Here is a 12,384-nt window from a genome sequence, read left to right on the forward strand (position 1 = left end):
TAAGTCAATCTCTTTTCCTAGGCTAAATGCAATGTTAATGAAGCTCCTTAAATACCTACTCTAACACCGATTGAAAGGTGGAGCAAGAGTGGAAACATAAGTGGAAGAAAGAAAGAAGAAAGAGGTATGGAGGTTTAAGCAAGAGAGAGCGAGATGGTATGTGAGAATTCCAACAGTCACAATGTGTGACTTGCCTTTCCTTATTCTATTGTTATAGTAAGACTAAAGAATAAAGTGACAATAACAGGTAGCCACTGCCTACAATGTATAGGTGTGTGGACGATAAGTACAAGTAAATGTAGGTAGCTAGGCATAGACAACATTTAACCCCTAATAGCTTCAGTGGTATGTACATGGGTCAATGGAAGATGGGTTTTACAAGATGAAGAGTTAGTACTTGTCCAAGGCATAGTTTTAAGAAGATTTGGAGTGACATATAAGCATTTTATTGATGTTATAATACACAAAAAAAATAGAATTGAAGTATAAAAATTAGGTCAATACAAGGTTTTCTCCACTGTCAACCAATTCTATCGATTGGTATCGCTTCCAAATGAATAGGGGATGCTTTGTACTTGTCAAAAAATTAATCTTGAGAGGATTTGGAGCAACATATAAGCATTTAAGTGATGTTGTAATACACAATAAAAATAGGGTTGAAGTATGAAATTAAGGCCCATACATGGTTTTCTTTATTTTTATCTATTTTTATCAAAGTGATATTGCTTTTGGGTGATGAGATTGACCTTTACCCATCAAAATTTATGCACTTGTATAATGATTTAATATTTTGCCCATCACATAGACCTATGTATAGTAGGGTTCTAATCTCTTCTTATTTAGGGTCAAGGTTATGTTAAAGGACCATTGATTTTGAGTTAATCAATTGTCTCAACGAGGGTTGAATTGATCATGCACTATAGTATTAAATAGTAATACAAAGGCTCGGCTTCAAATTCATTTGATATATGATTTGTTTCTACTTTCTTTCTTCTTCTTCAACCTTTCTAAATAGATGTGCATTAGTTAGGTCATCCACAATGCCTTGTCCAGCTGCTTTTCCTTTGGTTATGTGAGACATATGGTCTGCCATGTAATGATATTTGTCCTTGCATACTACCACAAAGAAATCAAATTCTAATAGAAGAAGTAACCATTGAGCAATGCATCCTATTACACAGGGTTTGTTCATAAGATAAAGCAATGCTCGATGATCAACAAAGAAAGTAAAGGGTGTAGCTAGAAGTTAATGCCAAAATTTCTTAACTACAAACACCATAGCTAGCACTTCCCTCTCTGTTGTGGAGTAGTTTATTTTTGTGTCAGTGAGTTGTCTAATTTCAAAGCTCATTGGGTAATTCGAGTTATGCTCTCTAGGTTGGTACAAAAACTACTCCCACAGTAAACTTTGATGCATCACATTAGGGCCGAAAAATGTTTAAAACGGTATGGCACTTTTGTTAATCTGCAGATTAAGGAAAAGGCCAAAGAGATTTTTCCACGTGGATAAAAACATGGTATTCTTGTCTCCTCTGCTTTTGAGATAGTAGAGTTCATTTTGTGGTTTTCCCCTCCTATTTAGCTAAAATCTTCAAACCCTGACAATTTTTGGCAGTCCCAACAGTCCCTATTAGCTAATAAAAGCTAACAAAACCTTTGACAAAGACATGACAAAGTTAAGTTAATTAAGACCATTTTGAAAATCGGGAGAATTTTCAAAGTTCTTGGTGCTCATAGTATTTTTAATTTGTCTCCTTCACCTCTCTCTTTAGGTTTCTTTCTCTGCACATTGTCTGCATACTCGTTGTCTTTTACATGGCGTCGTTCTCATTCCATAAACTCTTGCACCATGTATAGCAAGAGCGCAAATGGAGAATGGGAGCCCAAAACATTTACTATAAATGATTGGGTTACAATGCTACCATCTTGCAGGGGATCTCACAAAGTGAAAAAAACAAAACAAGGGGATATCAAATATCATTGGAAGGAATGTATCTTTGCCTTCAAAACAACGCCTCAAGGCTAGTTTGCTTTGGTGTAACATGTTTACATGGCTAGAGATATGCACTTGGCTCCACGGGAATGTTTTTCCCAGTAAGCACACTCTAAGTTTGAGTCGTAAAATATACGTGAGTATATGGTTTTGTTTGAAGCATATGCTAAATAATGGATTGTTGGTTGTAGATATATTTCCATCGACAAGTTTTGAGTGGCAACCTGCAGAGAGCCTCAGCAGAACATTCCATGCCATACATAAAGAATTTGCATGCATTATTTATGCTGATTAGACCACGAGTTTTTTTCATGAAAGTGGATTTTTTGTGTATTATCCACAATGTATGGTTCCTTCAAGAGCAATGTGTATGGATACCTTGAAGATCTGCAGTTACTAAGCCTCTCATCTTTGGATTGGGAAATGCCTAATGAAGCAACAATGGAGAGTTTTAAACTCAAATTTGCTTAAGATATTCAAAAGGCTATGACTCCTTGAAGGATGTCGAGAAGAGTATGCTTATCATGGTTTTTACCCTTGCATGTTTTGGTAGCTTGCTTTAAAACAACATGTTTACAATGGACGAAGGTTTCATGGCTAAACAGAATATTTTCAGATGAAGATTTTGACAAAATTTTAGGCCTATGTTGGAAAGTCAAGGAATCTGACCACAAATGTGACTTTACAAGGTGCAATGTGTGCCCTCAATCATTGGGTTTATCCTATCATATATCTCAACAATCTCTTATCATAGGTTTTGATTTATAGAAGATACAAACTTAGATTAGGTGCTTAGGTTCCTTTTAAGGATTCAAATATTGATTGTAAGACATTGAAACTTACAGTGCAAGTTACTGCACAAGAAGTAAAGGAGGTGAATATTACTTCAAAGTGGAGACTTAAGGATGTAAGAGATACCTTGGAGTTTCTAGACAATGTTACTCCTATATATAAGTTCAAGGTAAATGGTGATGTAATTGGAAAAAGAGCTGAGAGCTCTGTATCATGTATGAGTTGTTTGCCTCCTAGTGTTGTGAGTTTCGGACCATAAATATGCATGTATAAATAATTTTGAATCTTTCTTTTGCTCACAAATATTGTTGCCAAAAACATGGAATTATACACATTGATAAGTACTATTTAAAAAATCTTGGTATAAGCTTTGCAGTGATTCTGTAAATAACAAATTGTCGTTTGTGGACCAAAATGATTTCATTATATCATGAGTTACAAAATTGCAGTACAATTTAATAGGAAAGACTTGGTACAAGCTTTATAATTCTCTATGATTCTATGAACAAAAAATCGTTTCTCTATGGGTAAGATCAAAATGACATATCATTACATTTTGGGTTAAAATTCTCCATCTTTAAGACTTCTCTCCTTCTTTGGAAAAGTTGCTTCATCTTCCATGCTTTCATCCGTCGTCACTAGTTTCCTCTCAATAGGTGTTTTCTTTAGTTGCTTGAAGAACTTAATTACCTTAAGCAATCTTTTCTCATTGGGCTTTAGAGGAGATGGACTAAATTTCAATGGAGAAAGCTTATGCATGCCCTTCATTTTAGGCCCCTTTTGTTTGGACCTTGGAGATTTCTTTTTCTTGGTGGTTGCCATTTTCTTGCCTTTGCCCTTCGTTGTTGCCTGTCCTTTGGAATTTTTAGCTGGGGGAATTTGGGTCCTCCTATGTAATTACCCTATCTAAAACTAGTTCAATACACCTCTCTCGTATATCCACCACATGTATGACTCAGGATAGTCTCTGCACTGTAACAAAGCACACAAGTTATTTGAAGTAGCAAGGGACTTTCACTATAAAAATTATAAAGCATAGAAGACTTACATTCACCCCCTCTACATTCAGTAACTTTGAATCTATTATCCTCGAAGCATTTGAAACCACTCTCCAGCCACAACTATGTATGTCTTTTTGCAATGGGACCTCTTGAAGCAGAAACTTGAAAGGTCTTTGAGGATCAGCAATGCTTTTAAAACTGGTGTCCAAGTGGGTAATAACAAGTCTAGCATCACTGCACATATTAACTTATTAGCGAATATTATAAACTTTATCCAATAAAAGATAAAATAAAGAGTGTTTATTGACAAGACATCTTTGATTGGCCATGGATTCCTAAAAGAGAATTCATAAAAATGACCTCTCTTGCAGGAATGTCGATATAGATTAGGCTACAGTGTCCTCTGCAAACCAAAACACAAGTGAGCAATAACCCTAAAGACAAATCATTAAGAGATAGAATGTTGAAGAAAGTACCTTTCAATATATGGAAAAAAATATGATGGTTTGTGACACTATTAAAGTGCTTAAAAAACCTTGCAATATTTGAATCGGATTTTGAAAACAAATCCATATAGAGAAGTGGATCAATATTAATGCTAAGAGAAGCAACATATGCCATGTATACAAAGTAAATAATGAATAAGAGAATGAGTGCAATATAAGGGCCTTGGAAAAATTCATTATAAATAAAGAGAAGCAAAAGACCTTACCTCAAACAACAATAAACTATTGAATCTATTAGTTGAGTATCATTTTTCTCAAATAGGATCTTATCACCTGAAGAAATGTTGAGGTAGTCTTCTTTCTCAGGACTAACAGAAACATTCGTGACCATTTGGCTGTACACTTTGCCCATCCTCTTGTAGTTCACTGGGCCAAGAGACAAAATCTTTCTCTACCAGATCAGATCCTCATTTTCTATTACCTCTTTCCTTTTCTCTTCCAAGACAACCTCCCGCTCACTTTCAACCCTTGTAGGATACAAATGGGTAACCTCTTTAATCTTGGGTACTGGTGGCTCTTTTTGCTTTCTCCTAGGTGGAACATTGAGGATTTCAAATGCCTTTTGATCAGTCGATGGAAGAGGCTTAAAAAACTTTGTCAAACTTATATCTAAATCTGCTAACCATACTAAAGTCTTTATTCATTAATGTAATTCGATGTGCATGGGAAGCTGCAATATAAGCATCATTCATAAAATCTATTGCAAAATCCTGTGCTCCCTCTTGCAAGCATAATAGAGCAGACAACTGCCATCTCTTATTGAGGCCATCCACAGAAGCAATAGAGGACAACCTATCAGATATCTCCTTGACATGTCTAAAAAATGCAACCTTAGGAATGAGGTGACTAGTTGACTTTTGAGCTTTCCTGATCTCTGCAAAACACCTCTGCATGTAAAACCATCTTGACTTTCTCTTTTTCCTCACAGGGGCTTCCTTGGCAAGCTAAAGTTGAGGGCTCGACCTTACCAGATGACTTGTTCTCTAAGGATTCACCTTCACATACTTTACCAGCTGGTGTAACAGGGACAACAATTTCTTCAATTATCTCCTCAATAGTTTGCTCAGCACCTTATTTAGAAGATTTATTTACCAAGACCTTCCTTGCAGTTTGTTTTGTCCTGGCCATTGAAACTAACACGGCATGATAGCGAAGCTAAATACGAAGACAACTGACTCCCATCGTGCCAAAAGAGAGACTATATGGAAGCTGAAACAATGCCTAGGCCTTGAACTCCTGCTCCTCGCTTTGCACTAAAGGTTGGCCCAATACAACGAGATAGCGCGAATTGGAGGTTCTTCTTTGCCCTTATCACTTCATATTGGGGGATTCCAACACAATGCGAATGCATGAGTTCCTTGTTTCTATTTGCATGCCCTCACTTGCTATTTGCCCCACTCACAGCGCAGCGCGAGAAGACAAGAAGAAGCTCCCTCCTCGCTCTACTTCGCTTCATATTCTTAACAACTCCAATACAACGTGATGAAGGCTGTTGCTAAAATTGGTGAAGTATGCTTTTGCGCTGTGTCAAATAACTCAGTAGCCTTCGACGTCGCCAACGTCGGATGTATGGCACCTCTATCAATTGAATACGTCAATACTAGCGAACGAACGACAATTGTGACATAAGGTGTGAACTCGTGTTTGCACCAATTGAGAAGTTATTATATACTCGCAAGTGCTGATGTCCATGTGACACGTTCTCATTGGCCGTTATATTAGGGTTTTAGGAACGTTCCTTCTTCCCCCCTTGCACCTATTTAAGGCCACCCAAATTTATTTGCGTACTTTGCTTTACCATTGCCTCGTGAGTGGAATGTCTCCCTCTCCACCCTGCGTCCATACAAACCCGTCTCCAAATTGTCGATCTCCATCTCCGTCTTCGTCTCCTTCTCCCCTCAGCTCTGACGAACCTGTCTCCTTCTTAATCATCAACACCCCCTCTGTCCATAATCCCGTTCCCAACCTCCACATTACCCCTTGTGTCCATACTCCATCACCCCCTCCATCCATACTCTGCCTCCAAATTGTCCATCTCCGTCTCTATCTCCTTCTCCCCTCGACGAACCCATCTCCTTCTTAATACCCGACACCCCCTCCATCCATAATCCCATTCCCAACCTCCACATCACCCCCTGCGTCCATACTTCGTCACCCCCTTTGTCCATACTTTGCGTTCCCAACCTGCACGTCAATATGGCCGCTATGCCATAGAAGTCAACATGGACCTACTGGCACTAAACCTAGCATCTCGGACCCCACAGCCTTTAAGTCAACTTCCACATCCTCCTCGTCAAAGTCGTCCTCCACTGCATGCCTCAACACATTCCCAAAGTCTAGCCGCAATGCAAAATACACCAAAACAACATGACAAGGTAAATAAAATGGTTTCGATTTTCTTCTTATCACGTCATATTCGCCAATCTTTCCACAGGGAGAAATAAAGGTATTTTCTCACATATATTTTCCTACCATCTCATCATATACTCCCAACTGACTTCCAAAGCCAAAACGGTGTGATGCTAGCATTTGGAGATTCCTAAATTTTTCTATTCACGTTGTATTACTTAGTCGTCCAACATGGGGCAAGGGCTGCACTTCAAGAGGCTTCAATGTTGATACTCGCATTGTATAAGCAAGCAGTCTAAAGCAGAGCTATTGCATTTCAAGATGTCTAGTACAAAGATGTCACACATGTCTACCTCCACATCTATGAAGAGGAGAAGAGTCCTTGAGCCCACAATGACAAAGGAGTCAGTTGCCTCAAATGTTTCAATAGCATCTCATATGTCAATGACAACTGAAGGTTCAAGCAAGGCTTCAAAGAAGGGAAAGGCTTCAAAGTATCCTGTGAGGATCCCAAGGCTATCTCAAATTACAAATGTCACAGGCTCTAAGAAGCTTTTGGATTTTCTCATAGAAAACAATATTGACATTGCTTTCTATCCAACAACTAGGGAGATTTTCAATCCAAAGTGGGATCTTGATCAAGTTCCTAATTTCTCAAAGGACTTTTGCAAGGAAGATTTGGCAGAGTTTGAAGAGTTGGCATATCCTATTGCTCAGTTGGATTCCAAGGAGTATGTTCACGCCCCTGCTGGAAGGTTAGGCATCGAGAAGTCGTTGTTTACCAAGAAATGTGGTTATCATTCTCTTGATAGATTTTATGCATTTGAGTTATGCTCTTTACACCCAAAAAAATGTAGGCTTATTCTTAAGTCTACTGCATTCATTGTATTTGCCATTGTGAAATACACTCCAAAATCTGATGAAAAGCATTAAGAAATCTCAAAATTATCTAGTTGTTGCCTTCTTAGAGATAGTAGATGAAGTTGATGTTGAGGAGCAACTAGACACCCATATGGAAACATTAGTTGCAAAGGACCTGGAGGTTGCTGAATTCAAAGCAGAGATAGTAATTGAAGAGACCACTATAGAAGTTGATGAGCCATCTGACACTCCTTCAAGCCTTATCGTTCCATCTTTCCCTACTTTTCTAATTAAAGACAAGGAGTACATATTATTGTCTGATCTCCAAATTCTTTTCAATTTGAGAGCAGATTATTGCTTGGTAGTTATTGCAGAGGCATAGATGCAAAAGGCATAGTGGATGTTGAAAATGAGTCCAAGGAGGACTTACTTAAATTAGATACTCAAATGTCTGATGATAAGTTTATAGATGCATCAAATGCTTTTTCCCTATGTTTAAGTAAGGTTAAAGATGCTGAGAGAGAGTTATAGGCTATTGATAAAGAGTTTGACCAATTTCAAGAGAAGCCTGAAATCTCCAATTTGGGAAGGGAGGAATCATAATATGTAAAGGAGCTCAAGGATATCAAGGAGACATCAATTAGCTTATGGAATCCAAGTAAACTTGAGAGTGATGAAAATCAAATGGTAATGCATTCTTTTATTTTTATGGAACTACACACATTTTTTCATTTTTTTCATTCTGACTGTTGCTTTTACAGTTGGAGATTGCAGATGAGGATAAATTCTTGGGAAGAGCCAAAGGATCGAGAGTTGGTGGTAGTTTCCTAAAGGATGTTACTCTTGGGCATTACATATCGAGGATTGATCCCAATATTCTGTTGGTTTTGCATGGCACTTTCTCAAAGGAGATCTCATCTATGTTAAAGCACTTACAAGGGTTCTTGGATACTCAAGTTTGCAGTACAATGCACACAAAGTTATGTTTTTGGAAAAGATAGTAGCCATTCGAATACTTGGTTATAGTCTCGGCTTCTTTGTCTCCAGGGTTGGATACTTCCTTTCATACTCATCTTATTTTAGCAACAAACAAAATAGATATCAAATCCATAGCTAGATACAAGAGAAGAACGTTTTTACATTGTAGAGGAAAAATGCCTAAGGAGGACGAGGATGTAAAGGCTCTTAAAAGGTAGCCATGTATATAATATTTCGAAAATAGTATCGGTATTTTAGATTCCACCGCATTTATTGTGTTCTCCATCTTTGAAGTTATCTTCGAAAAAACCAATTGAATAACTCCTGAAGGGCATTGGTTTTTGTTGTTCCTCCTCCGTGTCTAGTGCTCCAAAAGAAACACATACGTGCTTGGTAGTGAGATTTCTTCATACCTTGGCTATTGTAAATTGCTAGGGGTCCTTGCTCTTCCAGAAAATAAGGCCCATGAATAAGAAGAATATGCTATGACAACCCAACAAGCAATAATCAGTTTAAATCATTAAACCTTGTTTTTAAAGCAGAAAGGTTCTTTATGTCTATCTTACCAAGTAGAAAGTAATATCCTTTTCTCCCCAAGCTTCCTTAATTGCTTGAACAAGATTCACAATTGAACGTTTATACTCTTCCCAATAGTTAAATGTTATCTTTTGTTCCTTGAGCATTTTTAAAAATATTTCAAGGTGTCTCCAAACCTCCATTCGTATGAATGCAATTCGTGGTGTGCTAGCCACATTTGTTGTGATTGCACACAACTCTCTCCAGCACTCCCACAATGCATTCATTTGTTTACCAGTATGATTTCTTAGAAATCGTCTAGCTTTTGCACCCCCCATAGAGATATCTGCTAAGACCTCTCTTGTTTTCCCTGAGGCTATTGGATCCTTTCTCAAGTGGACTTGACCTCCTTAAAAACCCATTTTTGACAGTAAAGCCTCACATTTATCAATGTAGCCATCTGACAAAGATACTGGTTTTATTGAATATGCATAGTCGAGATGCAATCTAAGCAACTTATCAATTATTCTAATCTCTACATGTAATGTACAAATATGAACGTTCCTTAGAGAGATTGAGAAAATAGGATCCCATAAGCCATCCACGTTTTTGAACTTACTCAAATCTATAGAGTTCTGAGTCGGAGCTCTTTTGGCTGGCCACAAAGTACTCCATTCTTTGGATCCCAAACTCTCCATGCAATAAATACAAGGATATTTTGCATTGGCCGGATTACTTACTCCAAGCATACATTTGATAGTTTTTATGTCAGCACTCATATGCCATTCAATATTAAAACTACCAATGCCATTGTGTTGAGAATAGCAAATGATACTTAACATGAATGCCCGTAGAGGTTGGATGTGTGCCCAAAAGAGGCTTTCCCAAAATTGGCTTTGCATGAGAGAGAGACAATTATGAATGCTCTAGGAAGAGATGCCCAAAATCCCATAAGCATGGTGAGGAATAGTGGTACTATCCAAAAAGCTATATAAGCATGTACTTGATACTCATTTCAATGCAATGGAACTATCAGTTTGAGTTACTCAAGATTGTATTTATGAGTCCAAGCTAATCTATCTTGGAACCTAATTCACTCGAGTTACAATCTCTCATTCTAATAATGTATTGTGTGTTTGATTTGCATCCACCATAGCTAACTAGCTCTAGATCCGTTTTTTCTCAACATGGTATTAGAGCCATGGCCGAGCTAGTTGGTGTAAAAATTACACGGTGCAGTGAACAGAATCTGAGAAAGAGATAGAGATAGACAGTACACAACATATAAAAGGAGAATTAGAAAATTTCTTTTGCTCCAAACAACTAATACAGAGATGGCTCTGTCCACCCATGTGCTTCCACAATGAAGCTTAGATGGCGAAATAGACAAAAGATAGGTGAAGAGCTTAAGGCTAGCTGGAACAACTCTGATTGGGTGAAATATAGGGGATAGATGGCTGTGAAGGGGTTTAGCTTTTATAGCCCGTGAAGGCGGTTAGGTCGGCATGACTAACCCATACGAGCCTCCATAGTCGGCTAGGGAATATTCCCTTTACCGTTGAGCCGGGGGCACTACCCTCAGACCCCCGCCAAGGGGGCCACTGGCTCCCCTGGGACCCCCTACCAAGGGGCCGCTTCCGCGGCCCCCGGACCCCAAAATAGGAACCCCTTTTAACTCCCTTGCCCCGCAACTCTATGCAATGTGCCTCGAGTTGCTACCAGGTTAACTACTCAGTCAAACCCAAAGATTAGACCCACAATGGTCACCTTTTTGCCATCCGGTCACATAGACCTCATCTGATATACAAGTCAGGACTCAACCAATGTCCAGGCTCACATTTGGCTTCTCCTCATAATGGGTTCCTTACAACTTTGAGCACCATGGATCATTGGTGGCACCTTATGAGGGTGGGGCATTGAGCATATCTAACAGTTGGCTAGTGTGTGTGCACTTTCTCAATCTTCCTCTCTTCCATTCTCTCATTCTCTCCATCTCTCAAAGTCATCCAATGCATGTTCTTCATTTCAAGATTAGGAGGTTCAAGTATTGAGGCTTTGCCAAGTTTTTGGAAGTGCTGCAATTCAAGAAATGGTGGAGAAGAGATCAAAGTTTTTGGAAGCATAGCCCTTCAGTGTGATTGTTACCATTTTCAATCTCATTTCATTGAGCTCCTTGAGAATGTGTATTATCTGTAAATTGATTCAACAAACAACAAGAGAAAACTATTTGTCTTTAGAGGTGGACTATTAAGGATTGCAAGCCATTTCACAGTAAGGCAAGGCAGTAATTGACTAGTAGCTCAAAAGATTATTTCTAAGGAAGAAGGTTTAGACCACGTTTCAAGTGTATTCTTGTCTATTGGGGTCGTGAGCTGTTGCAAACACCATAGAAGTGCATTAGATGTATGCAGAAATGGAGGAACGTTACAACACACAGATCATGTACAATGTCAAGCCACAAGTCATGCCACTGTAGGGCTCTAGCAGATCACAGCAGGCTTCTTGATCTTGTTTAATGAGAAGCTTTGTGTCAAAGATCCGCCTTTGTGACAGCGCATTTTTCTTCTCATTGTCTATGTCCAAGCTCAGACATTGAAAATGCACTCAAGCTGGTCACAACATTGGGCTTTCTTAGAATTAAAGAGACAGAGAAGAAGTGATAGAACTTGAAGCTCTAAAGCTTGGCGATCCTGCCAAGGGTTGCTATTGCAAAAGTCGACTCAAGCAAATTAGTGCCGTTCTCTATACTGCTACCGAAATCAATGCTGAATGACCATTCGTGTTGTGATAAGCTTATTCATTAACCTTATCACTAAGGTTAAAAGCTAAGCTTAGTCAATAGAGTCTATTCACACACTCTACCTCTCCATTAAAATCCTTAACATTAAGTGATCTACCTTTTTTTTTCCCATCAAGTGCCTTTTGACACTAGCATTGTGTGCTTTCTCAATTTCTCTGAAGCATTTTGTAATCGGGATTAGACACTGCCATTAAGCAAAAAGCCAATTGGTAAGACCTTCCCACACTTTAAAATGATTTTTTTGCACCATGTGCAAATTATCAATGCCATGTATGTCATAGAAATCCTAAGACAAGACCATGTACCCATCAGTGTATCCATTGGTAAAAGCATGAAGCAGAAAGAATGTGTCAAGAAGACAGGAGTAAAAAGCATGTACCACACATCGACAAAAGGGATAAGGAGCACAACAAAAGCCAAGGAGCATGAAGATAAATAAGTCCAAGAAGACAAATAAGAAATTTGAAGAATGCCAAAGAAGCATGAAGAAGAAGATACTTTTTGCTGCTACAAACTAAATGTTTTGCAAAAATTTTCCATCATGGATCTTGTTTTCCCTTAGTGGATCTATTTCCCATAGTGGATGTA

This window comes from Lygodium microphyllum, chromosome 15 (assembly GCF_053477565.2).
Source record: "Lygodium microphyllum isolate KBCC chromosome 15, Lygodium_microphyllum_v1.1.10, whole genome shotgun sequence".
Classification (NCBI taxonomy): Eukaryota; Viridiplantae; Streptophyta; class Polypodiopsida; order Schizaeales; family Lygodiaceae; genus Lygodium; species Lygodium microphyllum.